Raw genomic sequence first — 20,797 nt, forward strand, 5'->3', positions numbered from 1 at the left:
GTCCCTCAGACTGGCCTCAGGACAGTCCCTCAGACTGACCTCAGTACAGTCTCTCAGACTGGCCTCAATGCAGTCCATCAGACTGGCCTCAATGCGGTCCCTCAGACTGACCTCAGTACAGTCTCTCAGACTGGCCTCAATGCAGTCCCATAAACTGGCCTCAATGCAGTCCCTCAGACTAGTCTCAATACAGTCCCTCAGACTGGTCTCAATGCAGTCCCTCAGACTGGCCTCAATGCAGTCCCATAAACTGGCCTCAATGCAGTCCCTCAGACTAGTCTCAATACAGTCCCTCAGACTGGTCTCAATGCAGTCCCTCAGACTGGCCTCAATGCGGTACCTCAAACTGTGCTCAATGCAGTCCCTCAGACTGGCCTCAATGCAGTCCCTCAGACTGGTCTCAATGCGGTCCCTCAGACAGGCCTCAATGCAGTCCCTCAGACTGGCCTCAATGCAGTCCCTCAGACTGGCCTCAGGACAGTCCCTCAGACTGGACTAAATGCGGTCCCTCAGACTGGCCTCAATGCAATCCCTCAGACTAGACTCAATGCGGTCCCTCAGACTGACCTCAGGACAGTCCCTCAGACTGGCCTCAGTACAGTCCCTCAGACTGGCCTCAATGCAGTCCCTCAAACTGGCCTCAATGCAGTCCCTCAGACTGGCCTCAATGCAGTCCCTCTGACTGGCCTCAATGCAGTCCCTTAAACTGGCCTCAATGCAGTCCCTCAGACTGGTCTCAATGCTGTCCCTCAGACTGGCCTCAATGCGGTCCCTCAAACTGGCCTCAATGCGGCCCCTCAAACTGGCCTCAATGCAGTCCCTCAGACTGGTCTCAATGCCGTCCCTCAGACTGGCCTCAATGTAGTCCCTCAGAATGGCCTCAATGCGGTCCCTCAGACAGGCCTCAAAGCAGTCCCTCAGACTGGCCTCAGTACAGTCCCTTAGACTGGCCTCAATGCAGTCCCTTAAACTGGCCTCAATGCAGTCCCTCAGACTGGCCTCAATGCAGTCCCTCAGACTGGCCTCAATGCGGTCCCTCAGACTGGCCTCAGTACAGTCCTTCAGACTGGCCTCAGTACAGTCCCTCAAACTGGCCTCAATGCAGTCCCTCAGACTGGCCTCAGTACAGTCCCTCAGACTGGCCTCAATGCAGTCCCTCAGACTGGCCTCAATGCGGTCCCTCAAACTGGCCTCAATGCAGTCTCTCAGACTGGCGTCAATGCAGTCCCTCAGACTGGCCTCAGGACAGTCCCTCAGAATGGCCTCAATGCGGTCCCTCAGACAGGCCTCAAAGCAGTCCCTCAGACTGGCCTTAGTACAGTCCCTCAGACTGGCCTCAATGCAGTCCCTTAAACTGGCCTCAATGCAGTCCCTCAGACTGGCCTCAATGCAGTCCCTCAGACTGGCCTCGATGCAGTCCCTCAGACTGGCCTCAATGCAGTCCCTCAGACTGGCCTCAGGACAGTCCCTCAGACTGGACTAAATGCGGTCCCTCAGACTGGCCTCAATGCAATCCCTCAGACTAGACTCAATGCGGTCCCTCAGACTGACCTCAGGACAGTCCCTCAGACTGGCCTCAGTACAGTCCCTCAGACTGGCCTCAATGCAGTCCCTCAAACTGGCCTCAATGCAGTCCCTCAGACTGGCCTCAATGCAGTCCCTCAGACTGGCCTCAATGCGGTCCCTCAAACTGGCCTCAATGCAGTCCCTCAGACTGGCCTCAATGCGGTCCCTCAAACTGGCTTCAATGCAGTCCCTCAGACTGGCCTCAATGCAGTCCCTCAGACTGGCCTCAATGCAGTCCCTCCGAATGGCCTCAATGCGGTCCCTCAGACAGGCCTCAAAGCAGTCCCTCAGACTGGCCTCAGGACAGTCCCTCAGACTGGACTAAATGCGGTCCCTCAGACTGGCCTCAATGCAGTCCCTCAGACTGGCCTCAATGCAGTCCCTCAGAATGGCCTCAATGCGGTCCCTCAGACAGGCCTCAAAGCAGTCCCTCAGACTAGCCTCAGTACAGTCCCTCATACTGGCCTCAGTACAGTCCCTCAAACTGGCCTCAATGCGGTCTCTCAGACTGGCCTCAATGCAGTCCCTCAGACTGGCCTCAATGCAGTCCCTCAGAATGGCCTCAATGCGGTCCCTCAGACAGGCCTCAAAGCAGTCCCTCAGACTGGCCTCAGTACAGTCCCTCAGACTGGCCTCAGTACAGTCCCTCAAACTGGCCTCAATGCGGTCTCTCAGACTGGCCTCAATGCAGTCCCTCACACTGGCCTCAATGCAGTCCCTCAGACTGGCCTCAATGCGGTCTCTCAAACTGGCCTCAATGCAGTCCCTCAGACTGGCCTCAATGCAGTCCCTCAGACTGGCCTCAGTGCAGTCCCTCAGAATGGCCTCAATGCGGTCCCTCAGACAGGCCTCAATGCAGTCCCTCAGACTGGCCTCAGTACAGTCCCTCAGACTGGCCTCAGTACAGTGCCTCAGACTGGCCTCAGTACAGTCCCTCAAACTGGCCTCAATGCGGTCTCTCAGACTAGCCTCAATGCAGTCCCTCAGACTGGCCTCAGGACAGTCCCTCAGACTGGACTCAATGCAGTCCCTCAGACTGGACTCAATGCGGTCCATCAGACTGGCCTCAATGCGGTCCCTCAGACTGACCTAAGGACAGTCCCTCAGACTGGCCTCAGTACAGTCCCTCAGACTGGCCTCAATGCAGTCCCTCAAACTGGCCTCAATGCAGTCCCTCAGACTGGCCTCAATGCAGTCCCTCTGACTGGCCTCAATGCAGTCCTTTAAACTGGCCTCAATGCAGTCCCTCAGACTGATCTCAATGCAGTCCCTCAGACTGGCCTCAATGCGGTCCCTCAAACTGGCCTCAATGCGGCCCCTCAAACTGGCCTCAATGCAGTCCCTCAGACTGGTCTCAATGCCGTCCCTCAGACTGGCCTCAATGCAGTCCCTCAGAATGGCCTCAATGCGGTCCCTCAGACAGGCCTCAAAGCAGTCCCTCAGACTGGCCTCATACAGTCCCTCAGACTGGCCTCAATGCAGTCCCTTAAACTGGCCTCAATGCAGTCCCTCAGACTGGCCTCAATGCAGTCCCTCAGACTGGCCTCGATGCGGTCCCTCAGACTGGCCTCAGTACAGTCCTTCAGACTGGCCTCAATGCAGTCCCTCAGACTGGCCTCAGTACAGTCCCTCAGACTGGCCTCAATGCAGTCCCTCAGACTGGCCTCAATGCGGTCCCTCAAACTGGCCTCAATGCAGTCTCTCAGACTGGCGTCAATGCAGTCCCTCAGACTGGCCTCAATGCGGTCCCTCAGACAGGCCTCAATGTAGTCCTTCAGACTGGCCTCAGTACAGTCCCTCAGACTGGCCTCAATGCGGTCACTCAGAATGGCCTCAATGCGGTCCCTCAGACAGGCCTCAATGCAGTCCCTCAGACTGGCCTCAGTACAGTCCCTCAGACTGGCCTCAGTACAGTCCCTCAAACTGGCCTCAATGCCGTCTCTCAGACTAGCCTCAATGCAGTCCATCAAACCGGCCTCAGGACAGTCCCTCAGACTGGACTAAATGCAGTCCCTCAGACTGGCCTCAATGCAGTCCCTCAGACTAGACTCAATGCGGTCCCTCAGACTGACCTCAGTACAGTCCCTCAGACTGGTCTCAATGCGGTCCCTCAGACAGGCCTCAATGCAGTCCCTCAAAATGGCCTCAATGCAGTCCCTCAGACTGGCCTCAGGACAGTCCCTCAGACTGACCTCAGTACAGTCTCTCAGACTGGCCTCAATGCAGTCCATCAGACTGGCCTCAATGCGGTCCCTCAGACTGACCTCAGTACAGTCTCTCAGACTGGCCTCAATGCAGTCCCATAAACTGGCCTCAATGCAGTCCCTCAGACTAGTCTCAATACAGTCCCTCAGACTGGTCTCAATGCAGTCCCTCAGACTGGCCTCAATGCAGTCCCATAAACTGGCCTCAATGCAGTCCCTCAGACTAGTCTCAATACAGTCCCTCAGACTGGTCTCAATGCAGTCCCTCAGACTGGCCTCAATGCGGTACCTCAAACTGTGCTCAATGCAGTCCCTCAGACTGGCCTCAATGCAGTCCCTCAGACTGGTCTCAATGCGGTCCCTCAGACAGGCCTCAATGCAGTCCCTCAAAATGGCCTCAATGCAGTCCCTCAGACTGGCCTCAGGACAGTCCCTCAGACTGGACTAAATGCGGTCCCTCAGACTGGCCTCAATGCAGTCGCTCAGACTAGACTCAATGCGGTCCCTCAGACTGACCTCAGTACAGTCCCTCAGACTGGCCTCAATGCAGTCCCTCAAACTGGCCTCAATGCAGTCCCTCAGACTGGCCTCAATGCGGTCCCTCAAACTGGCCTCAATGCAGTCTCTCAGACTGGCGTCAATGCAGTCCCTTAAACTGGCCTCAATGCAGTCCCTCAGACTGGTCTCAATGCAGTCCCTCAGACTGGCCTCAATGCGGTCCCTCAAACTGGCCTCAATGTGGCCCCTCAAACTGGCCTCAATGCAGTCCCTCAGACTGGTCTCAATGCCGTCCCTCAGACTGGCCTCAATGCAGTCCCTCAGAATGGCCTCAATGCGGTCCCTCAGACAGGCCTCAGTACAGTCCCTCAGACTGGCCTCAATGCAGTCCCTTAAACTGGCCTCAATGCAGTCCCTCAGACTGGCCTCAATGCAGTCCCTCAGACTGGCCTCGATGCGGTCCCTCAGACTGGCCTCAATGCAGTCCCTCAGACTGGCCTCAGGACAGTCCCTCAGACTGGACTAAATGCGGTCCCTCAGACTGGCCTCAATGCAATCCCTCAGACTAGACTCAATGCGGTCCCTCAGACTGACCTCAGGACAGTCCCTCAGACTGGCCTCAGTACAGTCCCTCAGACTGGCCTCAATGCAGTCCCTCAAACTGGCCTCAATGCAGTCCCTCAGACTGGCCTCAATGCAGTCCCTCAGACTGGCCTCAATGCGGTCCCTCAAACTGGCCTCAATGCAGTCCCTCAGACTGGCCTCAATGCGGTCCCTCAAACTGGCTTCAATGCAGTCCATCAGACTGGCCTCAATGCAGTCCCTCAGACTGGCCTCAATGCAGTCCCTCCGAATGGCCTCAATGTGGTCCCTCAGACAGGCCTCAAAGCAGTCCCTCAGACTGGCCTCAGGACAGTCCCTCAGACTGGACTAAATGCGGTCCCTCAGACTGGCCTCAATGCAGTCCCTCAGACTGGCCTCAATGCAGTCCCTCAGAATGGCCTCAATGCGGTCCCTCAGACAGGCCTCAAAGCAGTCCCTCAGACTGGCCTCAGTACAGTCCCTCATACTGGCCTCAGTACAGTCCCTCAAACTGGCCTCAATGCGGTCTCTCAGACTGGCCTCAATGCAGTCCCTCAGACTGGCCTCAATGCAGTCCCTCAGAATGGCCTCAATGCGGTCCCTCAGACAGGCCTCAAAGCAGTCAGTCAGACTGGCCTCAGTACAGTCCCTCAGACTGGCCTCAGTACAGTCCCTCAAACTGGCCTCAATGCGGTCTCTCAGACTGGCCTCAATGCAGTCCCTCAGACTGGCATCAATGCAGTCCCTCAGACTGGCCTCAATGCGGTCTCTCAAACTGGCCTCAATGCAGTCCCTCAGACTGGCCTCAATGCAGTCCCTCAGACTGGCCTCAGTGCAGTCCCTCAGAATGGCCTCAATGCGGTCCCTCAGACAGGCCTTAATGCAGTCCCTCAGACTGGCCTCAGTACAGTCCCTCAGACTGGCCACAGTACAGTCCCTCAGACTGGCCTCAGTACAGTCCCTCAAACTGGCCTCAATGCGGTCTCTCAGACTAGCCTCAATGCAGTCCCTCAGACTGGCCTCAGGACAGTCCCTCAGACTGGACTCAATGCAGTCCCTCAGACTGGACTCAATGCGGTCCCTCAGACTGACCTCAGTACAGTCTCTCAGACTGGCCTCAATGCAGTCCCTCAGATTGGCCTCAATGCAGTCCCTCAGACTGACCTCAGTACAGTCCCTCAGACTGGCCTCAATGCAGTCCCTTAAACTGGCCTCAATGCAGTCCCTCAGACTAGTCTCAATACAGTCCCTCAGACTGGTCTCAATGCAGTCCCTCAGACTGGCCTCAATGCAGTCCCTCAGACTGGCCTCAATGCAGTCCCTCAGACTGGCCTCAATGCGGTCCCTCAAACTGGCCTCAATGCAGTCCCTCAGACTGGCCTCAGGACAGTCCCTCAGACTGGACTAAATGCGGTACCTCAGACTGGCCTCAATGCAATCCCTCAGACTAGACTCAATGCGGTCCCTCAGACTGACCTAAGGACAGTCCCTCAGACTGGCCTCAGTACAGTCCCTCAGACTGGCCTCAATGCAGTCCCTCAAACTGGCCTCAATGCAGTCCTTCAGACTGGCCTCAGTACAGTCCCTCAAACTGGCCTCAATGCAGTCCCTCAGACTGGCCTCAGTACAGTCCCTCAGACTAGACTCAATGCGGTCCCTCAGACTGACCTCAGTACAGTCCCTCTGACTGGCCTCAATGCATTCCCTTAAACTGGCCTCAATGCAGTCCCTCAGACTGGTCTCAATGCAGTCCCTCAGACTGGCCTCAATGCGGTCCCTCAAACTGGCCTCAATGCGGCCCCTCAAACTGGCCTCAATGCAGTCCCTCAGACTGGTCTCAATGCCGTCCCTCAGACTGGCCTCAATGCAGTCCCTCAGAATGGCCTCAATGCGGTCCCTCAGACAGGCCTCAAAGCAGTCCCTCAGACTGGCCTCAGTACAGTCCCTCAGACTGGCCTCAATGCAGTCCCTTAAACTGGCCTCAATGCAGTCCCTCAGACTGGCCTCAATGCAGTCCCTCAGACTGGCCTCGATGCGGTCCCTCAGACTGGCCTCAATGCAGTACCTCAGACTGGCCTCAGGACAGTCCCTCAGACTGGACTAAATGCGGTCCCTCAAACTGGCTTCAATGCAGTCCCTCAGACTGGCCTCAATGCAGTCCCTCAGACTGGCCTCAATGCAGTCCCTCCGAATGGCCTCAATGCGGTCCCTCAGACAGGCCTCAAAGCAGTCCCTCAGACTGGCCTCAAGACAGTCCCTCAGACTGGACTAAATGCGGTCCCTCAGACTGGCCTCAATGCAGTCCCTCAGACTGGCCTCAATGCAGTCCCTCAGAATGGCCTCAATGCGGTCCCTCAGACAGGCCTCAAAGCAGTCCCTCAGACTAGCCTCAGTACAGTCCCTCATACTGGCCTCAGTACAGTCCCTCAAACTGGCCTCAATGCGGTCTCTCAGACTGGCCTCAATGCAGTCCCTCAGACTGGCCTCAATGCAGTCCCTCAGAATGGCCTCAATGCGGTCCCTCAGACAGGCCTCAAAGCAGTCCCTCAGACTGGCCTCAGTACAGTCCCTCAGACTGGCCTCAGTACAGTCCCTCAAACTGGCCTCAATGCGGTCTCTCAGACTGGCCTCAATGCAGTCCCTCACACTGGCCTCAATGCAGTCCCTCAGACTGGCCTCAATGCGGTCTCTCAAACTGGCCTCAATGCAGTCCCTCAGACTGGCCTCAATGCAGTCCCTCAGACTGGCCTCAGTGCAGTCCCTCAGAATGGCCTCAATGCGGTCCCTCAGACAGGCCTCAATGCAGTCCCTCAGACTGGCCTCAGTACAGTCCCTCAGACTGGCCTCAGTACAGTGCCTCAGACTGGCCTCAGTACAGTCCCTCAAACTGGCCTCAATGCGGTCTCTCAGACTAGCCTCAATGCAGTCCCTCAGACTGGCCTCAGGACAGTCCCTCAGACTGGACTCAATGCAGTCCCTCAGACTGGACTCAATGCGGTCCATCAGACTGGCCTCAATGCGGTCCCTCAGACTGACCTCAGTACAGTCTCTCAGACTGGCCTCAATGCAGTCCCTCAGATTGGCCTCAATGCAGTCCCTCAGACTGACCTCAGTACAGTCCCTCAGACTGGCCTCAATGCAGTCCCTTAAACTGGCCTCAATGCAGTCCCTCAGACTAGTCTCAATACAGTCCCTCAGACTGGTCTCAATGCAGTCCCTCAGACTGGCCTCAATGCGGTCCCTCAAACTGGGCTCAATGCAGTCCCTCAGACTGGCCTCAATGCAGTCCCTCAGACTGGTCTCAATGCGGTCCCTCAGACAGGCCTCAATGCAGTCCCTCAAACTGGCCTCAATGCAGTCCCTCAGACTGGCCTCAGGACAGTCCCTCAGACTGGACTAAATGCGGTCCCGCAGACTGGCCTCAATGCAGTCGCTCAGACTAGACTCAATGCGGTCCCTCAGACTGACCTCAGTACAGTCCCTCAGACTGGCCTCAATGCAGTCCCTCAAACTGGCCTCAATGCAGTCCCTCAGACTGGCCTCAATCCGGTCCCTCAAACTGGCCTCAATGCAGTCTCTCAGACTGGCGTCAATGGAGTCCCTCAGACTGGCCTCAGGACAGTCCCTCAGACTGGACTAAATGCGGTCCCTCAGACTGGCCTCAATGCAGTCCCTCAGACTAGACTCAATGCGGTCCCTCAGACTGACCTCAGTACAGTCCCTCTGACTGGCCTTAATGCAGTCCCTTAAACTGGCCTCAATGCAGTCCCTCAGACTGGCCTCAATGCAGTCCCTCAGACTGGCCTCGATGCGGTCCCTCAGACTGGCCTCAATGCAGTCCCTCAGACTGGCCTCAGGACAGTCCCTCAGACTGGACTAAATGCGGTCCCTCAGACTGGCCTCAATGCAATCCCTCAGACTGGCCTCAATGCAGTCCCTCAAACTGGCCTCAATGCAGTCCCTCAGACTGGCCTCAATGCAGTCCCTCAGACTGGCCTCAATGCGGTCCCTCAAACTGGCCTCAATGCAGTCCCTCAGACTGGCCTCAATGCGGTCCCTCAAACTGGCTTCAATGCAGTCCCTCAGACTGGCCTCAATGCAGTCCCTCAGACTGGCCTCAATGCAGTCCCTCCGAATGGCCTCAATGCGGTCCCTCAGACAGGCCTCAAAGCAGTCCCTCAGACTGGCCTCAGGACAGTCCCTCAGACTGGACTAAATGCGGTCCCTCAGACTGGCCTCAATGCAGTCCCTCAGACTGGCCTCAATGCAGTCCCTCAGAATGGCCTCAATGCGGTCCCTCAGACAGGCCTCAAAGCAGTCCCTCAGACTAGCCTCAGTACAGTCCCTCATACTGGCCTCAGTACAGTCCCTCAAACTGGCCTCAATGCGGTCTCTCAGACTGGCCTCAATGCAGTCCCTCAGACTGGCCTCAATGCAGTCCCTCAGAATGGCCTCAATGCGGTCCCTCAGACAGGCCTCAAAGCAGTCCCTCAGACTGGCCTCAGTACAGTCCCTCAGACTGGCCTCAGTACAGTCCCTCAAACTGGCCTCAATGCGGTCTCTCAGACTGGCCTCAATGCAGTCCCTCACACTGGCCTCAATGCAGTCCCTCAGACTGGCCTCAATGCGGTCTCTCAAACTGGCCTCAATGCAGTCCCTCAGACTGGCCTCAATGCAGTCCCTCAGACTGGCCTCAGTGCAGTCCCTCAGAATGGCCTCAATGCGGTCCCTCAGACAGGCCTCAATGCAGTCCCTCAGACTGGCCTCAGTACAGTCCCTCAGACTGGCCTCAGTACAGTGCCTCAGACTGGCCTCAGTACAGTCCCTCAAACTGGCCTCAATGCGGTCTCTCAGACTAGCCTCAATGCAGTCCCTCAGACTGGCCTCAGGACAGTCCCTCAGACTGGACTCAATGCAGTCCCTCAGACTGGACTCAATGCGGTCCATCAGACTGGCCTCAATGCGGTCCCTCAGACTGACCTCAGTACAGTCTCTCAGACTGGCCTCAATGCAGTCCCTCAGATTGGCCTCAATGCAGTCCCTCAGACTGACCTCAGTACAGTCCCTCAGACTGGCCTCAATGCAGTCCCTTAAACTGGCCTCAATGCAGTCCCTCAGACTAGTCTCAATACAGTCCCTCAGACTGGTCTCAATGCAGTCCCTCAGACTGGCCTCAATACGGTCCCTCAAACTGGGCTCAATGCAGTCCCTCAGACTAGCCTCAATGCAGTCCCTCAGACTGGTCTCAATGCGGTCCCTCAGACAGGCCTCAATGCAGTCCCTCAAACTGGCCTCAATGCAGTCCCTCAGACTGGCCTCAGGACAGTCCCTCAGACTGGACTAAATGCGGTCCCGCAGACTGGCCTCAATGCAGTCGCTCAGACTAAACTCAATGCGGTCCCTCAGACTGACCTCAGTACAGTCCCTCAGACTGGCCTCAATGCAGTCCCTCAAACTGGCCTCAATGCAGTCCCTCAGACTGGCCTCAATCCGGTCCCTCAGACTGGCCTCAATGCAGTCCCTTAAACTGGCCTCAATGCAGTCCCTCAGACTGGCCTCATTGCGGTCCCTCAGACTGGCCTCGATGCGGTCCCTCAGACTGGCCTCAATGCAATCCCTCAGACTAGACTCAATGCGGTCCCTCAGACTGACCTAAGGACAGTCCCTCAGACTGGCCTCAGTACAGTCCCTCAGACTGGCCTCAATGCAGTCCCTCAGACTGGCCTCAATACAGTCCCTCTGACTGGCCTCAATGCAGTCCCTTAAACTGGCCTCAATGCAGTCCCTCAGACTGGTCTCAATGCAGTCCCTCAGACTGGCCTCAATGCGGTCCCTCAAACTGGCCTCAATGCGGCCCCTCAAACTGGCCTCAATGCAGTCCCTCAGACTGGTCTCAATGCCGTCCCTCAGACTGGCCTCAATGCAGTCCCTCAGAATGGCCTCAATGCGGTCCCTCAGACAGGCCTCAAAACAGTCCCTCAGACTGGCCTCAGTACAGTCCCTCAGACTGGCCTCAATGCAGTCCCTTAAACTGGCCTCAATGCAGTCCCTCAGACTGGCCTCAATGCAGTCCCTCAGACTGGCCTCGATGCGGTCCCTCAGACTGGCCTCAGTACAGTCCTTCAGACTGGCCTCAGTACAGTCCCTCAAACTGGCCTCAATGCAGTCCCTCAGACTGGCCTCAGTACAGTCCCTCAGACTGGCCTCAATGCAGTCCCTCAGACTGGCCTCAATGCGGTCCCTCAAACTGGCCTCAATGCAGTCTCTCAGACTGGCGTCAATGCAGTCCCTCAGACTGGCCTCAGGACAGTCCCTCAGACTGGACTAAATGCGGTCCCTCAGACTGGCCTCAATGCAGTCCCTCAGACTAGACTCAATGCGGTCCCTCAGACTGACCTCAGTACAGTCCCTCTGACTGGCCTCAATGCAGTCCCTTAAACTGGCCTCAATGCAGTCCCTCAGACTGGTCTCAATGCAGTCCCTCAGACTGGCCTCAATGCGGTCCCTCAAACTGGCCTCAATGCGGCCCCTCAAACTGGCCTAAAGAGGGACTGTACCTCAGACTGGTCTCAATGCCGTCCCTCAGACTGGCCTCAATGCAGTCCCTCAGAATGGCCTCAATGCGGTCCCTCAGACAGGCCTCAAAGCAGTCCCTCAGACTGGCCTCAGTACAGTCCCTCAGACTGGCCTCAATGCAGTCCCTTAAACTGGCCTCAATGCAGTCCCTCAGACTGGCCTCAATGCAGTCCCTCAGACTGGCCTCGATGCGGTCCCTCAGACTGGCCTCAATGCAGTCCCTCAGACTGGCCTCAGGACAGTCCCTCAGACTGGACTAAATGCGGTCCCTCAGACTGGCCTCAATGCAGTCCCTCAGACTGGCCTCAGGACAGTCCCTCAGACTGGACTAAATGCGGTCCCTCAGACTGGCCTCAATGCAATCCCTCAGACTAGACTCAATGCGGTCCCTCAGACTGACCTCAGGACAGTCCCTCAGACTGGCCTCAGTACAGTCCCTCAGACTGGCCTCAATGCAGTCCCTCAAACTGGCCTCAATGCAGTCCCTCAGACTGGCCTCAATGCAGTCCCTCTGACTGGCCTCAATGCAGTCCCTTAAACTGGCCTCAATGCAGTCCCTCAGACTGGTCTCAATGCTGTCCCTCAGACTGGCCTCAATGCGGTCCCTCAAACTGGCCTCAATGCGACCCCTCAAACTGGCCTCAATGCAGTCCCTCAGACTGGTCTCAATGCCGTCCCTCAGACTGGCCTCAATGTAGTCCCTCAGAATGGCCTCAATGCGGTCCCTCAGACAGGCCTCAAAGCAGTCCCTCAGACTTGCCTCAGTACAGTCCCTTAGACTGGCCTCAATGCAGTCCCTTAAACTGGCCTCAATGCAGTCCCTCAGACTGGCCTCAATGCAGTCCCTCAGACTGGCCTCAATGCGGTCCCTCAGACTGGCCTCAGTACAGTCCTTCAGACTGGCCTCAGTACAGTCCCTCAAACTGGCCTCAATGCAGTCCCTCAGACTGGCCTCAGTACAGTCCCTCAGACTGGCCTCAATGCAGTCCCTCAGACTGGCCTCAATGCGGTCCCTCAAACTGGCCTCAATGCAGTCTCTCAGACTGGCGTCAATGCAGTCCCTCAGACTGGCCTCAGGACAGTCCCTCAGAATGGCCTCAATGCGGTCCCTCAGACAGGCCTCAAAGCAGTCCCTCAGACTGGCCTCAGTACAGTCCCTCAGACTGGCCTCAATGCAGTCCCTTAAACTTGCCTCAATGCAGTCCCTCAGACTGGCCTCAATGCAGTCCCTCAGACTGGCCTCGATGCAGTCCCTCAGACTGGCCTCAATGCAGTCCCTCAGACTGGCCTCAGGACAGTCCCTCAGACTGGACTAAATGCGGTCCCTCAGACTGGCCTCAATGCAATCCCTCAGACTAGACTCAATGCGGTCCCTCAGACTGACCTCAGGACAGTCCCTCAGACTGGCCTCAGTACAGTCCCTCAGACTGGCCTCAATGCAGTCCCTCAAACTGGCCTCAATCTAGTCCCTCAGACTGGCCTCAATGCAGTCCCTCAGACTGGCCTCAATGCGGTCCCTCAAACTGGCCTCAATGCAGTCCCTCAGACTGGCCTCAATGCGGTCCCTCAAACTGGCTTCAATGCAGTCCCTCAGACTGGCCTCAATGCAGTCCCTCAGACTGGCCTCAATGCAGTCCCTCCGAATGGCCTCAATGCGGTCCCTCAGACAGGCCTCAAAGCAGTCCCTCAGACTGGCCTCAGAACAGTCCCTCAGACTGGACTAAATGCGGTCCCTCAGACTGGCCTCAATGCAGTCCCTCAGACTGGCCTCAATGCAGTCCCTCAGAATGGCCTCAATGCGGTCCCTCAGACAGGCCTCAAAGCAGTCCCTCAGACTAGCCTCAGTACAGTCCCTCATACTGGCCTCAGTACAGTCCCTCAAACTGGCCTCAATGCGGTCTCTCAGACTGGCCTCAATGCAGTCCCTCAGACTGGCCTCAATGCAGTCCCTCAGAATGGCCTCAATGCGGTCCCTCAGACAGGCCTCAAAGCAGTCCCTCAGACTGGCCTCAGTACAGTCCCTCAGACTGGCCTCAGTACAGTCCCTCAAACTGGCCTCAATGCGGTCTCTCAGACTGGCCTCAATGCAGTCCCTCACACTGGCCTCAATGCAGTCCCTCAGACTGGCCTCAATGCGGTCTCTCAAACTGGCCTCAATGCAGTCCCTCAGACTGGCCTCAATGCAGTCCCTCAGACTGGCCTCAGTGCAGTCCCTCAGAATGGCCTCAATGCGGTCCCTCAGACAGGCCTCAATGCAGTCCCTCAGACTGGCCTCAGTACAGTCCCTCAGACTGGCCTCAGTACAGTGCCTCAGACTGGCCTCAGTACAGTCCCTCAAACTGGCCTCAATGCGGTCTCTCAGACTAGCCTCAATGCAGTCCCTCAGACTGGCCTCAGGACAGTCCCTCAGACTGGACTCAATGCAGTCCCTCAGACTGGACTCAATGCGGTCCATCAGACTGGCCTCAATGCGGTCCCTCAGACTGACCTCAGTACAGTCTCTCAGACTGGCCTCAATGCAGTCCCTCAGATTGGCCTCAATGCAGTCCCTCAGACTGACCTCAGTACAGTCTCTCAGACTGGCCTCAATGCAGTCCCTTAAACTGGCCTCAATGCAGTCCCTCAGACTGGTCTCAATGCAGTCCCTCAGACTGGCCTCAATGCGGTCCCTCAAACTGGGCTCAATGCAGTCCCTCAGACTGGCCTCAATGCAGTCCCTCAGACTGGTCTCAATGCGGTCCCTCAGACAGGCCTCAATGCAGTCCCTCAAACTGGCCTCAATGCAGTCCCTCAGACTGGCCTCAGGACAGTCCCTCAGACTGGACTAAATGCGGTCCCGCAGACTGGCCTCAATGCAGTCGCTCAGACTAGACTCAATGCGGTCCCTCAGACTGACCTCAGTACAGTCCCTCAGACTGGCCTCAATGCAGTCCCTCAAACTGGCCTCAATGCAGTCCCTCAGACTGGCCTCAATCCGGTTCCTCAAACTGGCCTCAATGCAGTCTCTCAGACTGGCGTCAATGCAGTCCCTCAGACTGGCCTCAGGACACTCCCTCAGACTGGACTAAATGCGGTCCCTCAGACTGGCCTCAATGCAGTCCCTCAGACTAGACTCAATGCGGTCCCTCAGACTGACCTCAGTACAGTCCCTCTGACTGGCCTCAATGCAGTCCCTCAGACTGGCCTCAATGCAGTCCCTCAGACTGGCCTCGATGCGGTCCCTCAGACTGGCCTCAATGCAGTCCCTCAGACTGGCCTCAGGACAGTCCCTCAGACTGGACTAAATGCGGTCCCTCAGACTGGCCTCAATGCAATCCCTCAGACTGGCCTCAATGCAGTCCCTCAAACTGGCCTCAATGCAGTCCCTCAGACTGGCCTCAATGCAGTCCCTCAGACTGGCCTCAATGCGATCCCTCAAACTGGCCTCAATGCAGTCCCTCAGACTGGCCTCAATGCGGTCCCTCAAACTGGCTTCAATGCAGTCCCTTAGACTGGCCTCAATGCAGTCCCTCAGACTGGCCTCAATGCAGTCCCTCCGAATGGCCTCAATGCGGTCCCTCAGACAGGCCTCAAAGCAGTCCCTCAGACTGGCCTCAGGACAGTCCCTCAGACTGGACTAAATGCGGTCCCTCAGACTGGCCTCAATGCAGTCCCTCAGACTGGCCTCAATGCAGTCCCTCAGAATGGCCTCAATGCGGTCCCTCAGACAGGCCTCAAAGCAGTCCCTCAGACTAGCCTCAGTACAGTCCCTCATACTGGCCTCAGTACAGTCCCTCAAACTGGCCTCAATGCGGTCTCTCAGACTGGCCTCAATGCAGTCCCTCACACTGGCCTCAATGCAGTCCCTCAGACTGGCCTCAATGCGGTCTCTCAAACTGGCCTCAATGCAGTCCCTCAGACTGGCCTCAATGCAGTCCCTCAGACTGGCCTCAGTGCAGTCCCTCAGAATGGCCTCAATGCGGTCCCTCAGACAGGCCTCAATGCAGTCCCTCAGACTGGCCGCAGTACAGTCCCTCAGACTGGCCTCAGTACAGTGCCTCAGACTGGCCTCAGTACAGTCCCTCAAACTGGCCTCAATGCGGTCTCTCAGACTAGCCTCAATGCAGTCCCTCAGACTGGCCTCAGGACAGTCCCTCAGACTGGACTCAATGCAGTCCCTCAGACTGGACTCAATGCGGTCCATCAGACTGGCCTCAATGCGGTCCCTCAGACTGACCTCAGTACAGTCTCTCAGACTGGCCTCAATGCAGTCCCTCAGATTGGCCTCAATGCAGTCCCTCAGACTGACCTCAGTACAGTCCCTCAGACTGGCCTCAATGCAGTCCCTTAAACTGGCCTCAATGCAGTCCCTCAGACTAGTCTCAATACAGTCCCTCAGACTGGTCTCAATGCAGTCCCTCAGACTGGCCTCAATACGGTCCCTCAAACTGGGCTCAATGCAGTCCCTCAGACTGGCCTCAATGCAGTCCCTCAGACTGGTCTCAATGCGGTCCCTCAGACAGGCCTCAATGCAGTCCCTCAAACTGGCCTCAATGCAGTCCCTCAGACTGGCCTCAGGACAGTCCCTCAGACTGGACTAAATGCGGTCCCGCAGACTGGCCTCAATGCAATCGCTCAGACTAGACTCAATGCGGTCCCTCAGACTGACCTCAGTACAGTCCCTCAGACTGGCCTCAATGCAGTCCCTCAAACTGGCCTCAATGCAGTCCCTCAGACTGGCCTCAATCCGGTCCCTCAAACTGGCCTCAATGCAGTCTCTCAGACTGGCGTCAATGCAGTCCCTCAGACTGGCCTCAGGACAGTCCCTCAGACTGGACTAAATGCGGTCCCTCAGACTGGCCTCAATGCAGTCCCTCATACTAGACTCAATGCGGTCCCTCAGAATGACCTCAGTACAGTCCCTCTGACTGGCCTCAATGCAGTCCCTTAAACTGGCCTCAATGCAGTCCCTCAGACTGGCCTCAATGCAGTCCCTCAGACTGGCCTCAATGCGGTCCCTCAGACTGGCCTCAATGCAGTCCCTCAGACTGGCCTCAGGACAGTCCCTCAGACTGTACTAAATGCGGTCCCTCAGACTGGCCTCAATGCAATCCCTCAGACTAGACTCAATGCGGTCCCTCAGACTGACCTCAGGACAGTCCCTCAGACTGGCCTCAGTACAGTCCCTCAGACTGGCCTCAATGCAGTCCCTCAAACTGGCCTCAATGCAGTCCCTCAGACTGGCCTCAATGCAGTCCCTCATACTAGACTCAATGCGGTCCCTCAGACTGACCTCAGTACAGTCCCTCTGACTGGCCTCAATGCAGTCCCTTAAACTGGCCTCAATGCAGTCCCTCAGACTGGCCTCAATGCAGTCCCTCAGACTGGCCTCAATGCGGTCCCTCAGACTGGCCTCAATGCAGTCCCTCAGACTGGCCTCAATGCAGTCCCTTAAACTGGCCTCAATGCAGTCCCTCAGACTAGTCTCAATACAGTCCCTCAGACTGGTCTCAATGCAGTCCCTCAGACTGGCCTCAATGCGGTCCCTCAAACTGGGCTCAATGCAGTCCCTCAGACTGGCCTCAATGCAGTCCCTCAGACTGGTCTCAATGCGGTCCCTCAGACAGGCCTCAATGCAGTCCCTCAAACTGGCCTCAATGCAGTCCCTCAGACTGGCCTCAGGACAGTCCCTCAGACTGGACTAAATGCGGTCCCTCAGACTGGCCTCAATGCAGTCGCTCAGACTAGACTCAATGCGGTCCCTCAGACTGACCTCAGTACAGTCTCTCAGACTGGCCTCAATGCAGTCCCTCAGATTGGCCTCAATGCAGTCCCTCAGACTGACCTCAGTACAGTCCCTCAGACTGGCCTCAATGCAGTCCCTTAAACTGGCCTCAATGCAGTCCCTCAGACTAGTCTCAATACAGTCCCTCAGACTGGTCTCAATGCAGTCCCTCAGACTGGCCTCAATACGGTCCCTCAAACTGGGCTCAATGCAGTCCCTCAGACTAGCCTCAATGCAGTCCCTCAGACTGGTCTCAATGCGGTCCCTCAGACAGGCCTCAATGCAGTCCCTCAAACTGGCCTCAATGCAGTCCCTCAGACTGGCCTCAGGACAGTCCCTCAGACTGGACTAAATGCGGTCCCGCAGACTGGCCTCAATGCAGTCGCTCAGACTAGACTCAATGCGGTCCCTCAGACTGACCTCAGTACAGTCCCTCAGACTGGCCTCAATGCAGTCCCTCAAACTGGCCTCAATGCAGTCCCTCAGACTGGCCTCAATCCGGTCCCTCAGACTGGCCTCAATGCAGTCCCTTAAACTGGCCTCAATGCAGTCCCTCAGACTGGCCTCATTGCGGTCCCTCAGACTGGCCTCGATGCGGTCCCTCAGACTGGCCTCAGTACAGTCCTTCAGACTGGCCTCAGTACAGTCCCTCAAACTGGCCTCAATGCAGTCCCTCAGACTGGCCTCAGGACAGTCCCTCAGACTGGACTAAATGCGGTACCTCAGACTGGCCTCAATGCAATCCCTCAGACTAGACTCAATGCGGTCCCTCAGACTGACCTAAGGACAGTCCCTCAGACTGGCCTCAATGCAGTCCCTCAGACTGGCCTCAATACAGTCCCTCTGACTGGCCTCAATGCAGTCCCTTAAACTGGCCTCAATGCAGTCCCTCAGACTGGTCTCAATGCAGTCCCTCAGACTGGCCTCAATGCGGTCCCTCAAACTGGCCTCAATGCGGCCCCTCAAACTGGCCTCAATGCAGTCCCTCAGACTGGTCTCAATGCCGTCCCTCAGACTGGCCTCAATGCAGTCCCTCAGAATGGCCTCAATGCGGTCCCTCAGACAGGCCTCAAAGCAGTCCCTCAGACTGGCCTCAGTACAGTCCCTCAGACTGGACTCAATGCAGTCCCTTAAACTGGCCTCAATGCAGTCCCTCAGACTGGCCTCAATGCAGTCCCTCAGACTGGCCTCGATGCGGTCCCTCAGACTGGCCTCAGTACAGTCCTTCAGACTGGCCTCAGTACAGTCCCTCAAACTGGCCTCAATGCTGTCCCTCAGACTGGCCTCAGTACAGTCCCTCAGACTGGCCTCAATGCAGTCCCTCAGACTGGCCTCAATGCGGTCCCTCAAACTGGCCTCAATGCAGTCTCTCAGACTGGCGTCAATGCAGTCCCTCAGACTGGCCTCAGGACAGTCCCTCAGACTGGACTAAATGCGGTCCCTCAGACTGGCCTCAATGCAGTCCCTCAGACTAGACTCAATGCGGTCCCTCAGACTGACCTCAGTACAGTCCCTCTGACTGGCCTCAATGCAGTCCCTTAAACTGGCCTCAATGCAGTCCCTCAGACTGGTCTCAATGCAGTCCCTCAGACTGGCCTCAATGCGGTCCCTCAAACTGGCCTCAATGCGGCCCCTCAAACTGGCCTCAAGAGGGACTGCCCTCAGACTGGTCTCAATGCCGTCCCTCAGACTGGCCTCAATGCAGTCCCTCAGAATGGCCTCAATGCGGTCCCTCAGACAGCCTCAAAGCAGTCCCTCAGACTGGCCTCAGTACAGTCCCTCAGACTGGCCTCAATGCAGTCCCTTAAACTGGCCTCAATGCAGTCCCTCAGACTGGCCTCAATGCAGTCCCTCAGACTGGCCTCGATGCGGTCCCTCAGACTGGCCTCAATGCAGTCCCTCAGACTGGCCTCAGGACAGTCCCTCAGACTGGACTAAATGCGGTCCCTCAGACTGGCCTCAATGCAGTCCCTCAGACTGGCCTCAGGACAGTCCCTCAGACTGGACTAAATGCGGTCCCTCAGACTGGCCTCAATGCAATCCCTCAGACTAGACTCAATGCGGTCCCTCAGACTGACCTCAGGACAGTCCCTCAGACTGGCCTCAGTACAGTCCCTCAGACTGGCCTCAATGCAGTCCCTCAAACTGGCCTCAATGCAGTCCCTCAGACTGGCCTCAATGCAGTCCCTCTGACTGGCCTCAATGCAGTCCCTTAAACTGGCCTCAATGCAGTCCCTCAGACTGGTCTCAATGCTGTCCCTCAGACTGGCCTCAATGCGGTCCCTCAAACTGGCCTCAATGCGGCCCCTCAAACTGGCCTCAATGCAGTCCCTCAGACTGGTCTCAATGCCGTCCCTCAGACTGGCCTCAATGTAGTCCCTCAGAATGGCCTCAATGCGGTCCCTCAGACAGGCCTCAAAGCAGTCCCTCAGACTGGCCTCAGTACAGTCCCTTAGACTGGCCTCAATGCAGTCCCTTAAACTGGCCTCAATGCAGTCCCTCAGACTGGCCTCAGGACAGTCCCTCAGACTGGACTAAATGCGGTCCCTCAGACTGGCCTCAATGCAGTCCCTCAGACTGGCCTCAATGCAGTCCCTCAGAATGGCCTCAATGCGGTCCCTCAGACAGGCCTCAAAGCAGTCCCTCAGACTAGCCTCAGTACAGTCCCTCATACTGGCCTCAGTACAGTCCCTCAAACTGGCCTCAATGCGGTCTCTCAGACTGGCCTCAATGCAGTCCCTCACACTGGCCTCAATGCAGTCCCTCAGACTGGCCTCAATGCGGTCTCTCAAACTGGCCTCAATGCAGTCCCTCAGACTGGCCTCAATGCAGTCCCTCAGACTGGCCTCAGTGCAGTCCCTCAGAATGGCCTCAATGCGGTCCCTCAGACAGGCCTCAATGCAGTCCCTCAGACTGGCCGCAGTACAGTCCCTCAGACTGGCCTCAGTACAGTGCCTCAGACTGGCCTCAGTACAGTCCCTCAAACTGGCCTCAATGCGGTCTCTCAGACTAGCCTCAATGCAGTCCCTCAGACTGGCCTCAGGACAGTCCCTCAGACTGGACTCAATGCAGTCCCTCAGACTGGACTCAATGCGGTCCATCAGACTGGCCTCAATGCGGTCCCTCAGACTGACCTCAGTACAGTCTCTCAGACTGGCCTCAATGCAGTCCCTCAGATTGGCCTCAATGCAGTCCCTCAGACTGACCTCAGTACAGTCCCTCAGACTGGCCTCAATGCAGTCCCTTAAACTGGCCTCAATGCAGTCCCTCAGACTAGTCTCAATACAGTCCCTCAGACTGGTCTCAATGCAGTCCCTCAGACTGGCCTCAATACGGTCCCTCAAACTGGGCTCAATGCAGTCCCTCAGACTGGCCTCAATGCAGTCCCTCAGACTGGTCTCAATGCGGTCCCTCAGACAGGCCTCAATGCAGTCCCTCAAACTGGCCTCAATGCAGTCCCTCAGACTGGCCTCAGGACAGTCCCTCAGACTGGACTAAATGCGGTCCCGCAGACTGGCCTCAATGCAATCGCTCAGACTAGACTCAATGCGGTCCCTCAGACTGACCTCAGTACAGTCCCTCAGACTGGCCTCAATGCAGTCCCTCA

This window comes from Sebastes fasciatus, chromosome 11, assembly GCF_043250625.1.
Source record: "Sebastes fasciatus isolate fSebFas1 chromosome 11, fSebFas1.pri, whole genome shotgun sequence".
Classification (NCBI taxonomy): Eukaryota; Metazoa; Chordata; class Actinopteri; order Perciformes; family Sebastidae; genus Sebastes; species Sebastes fasciatus.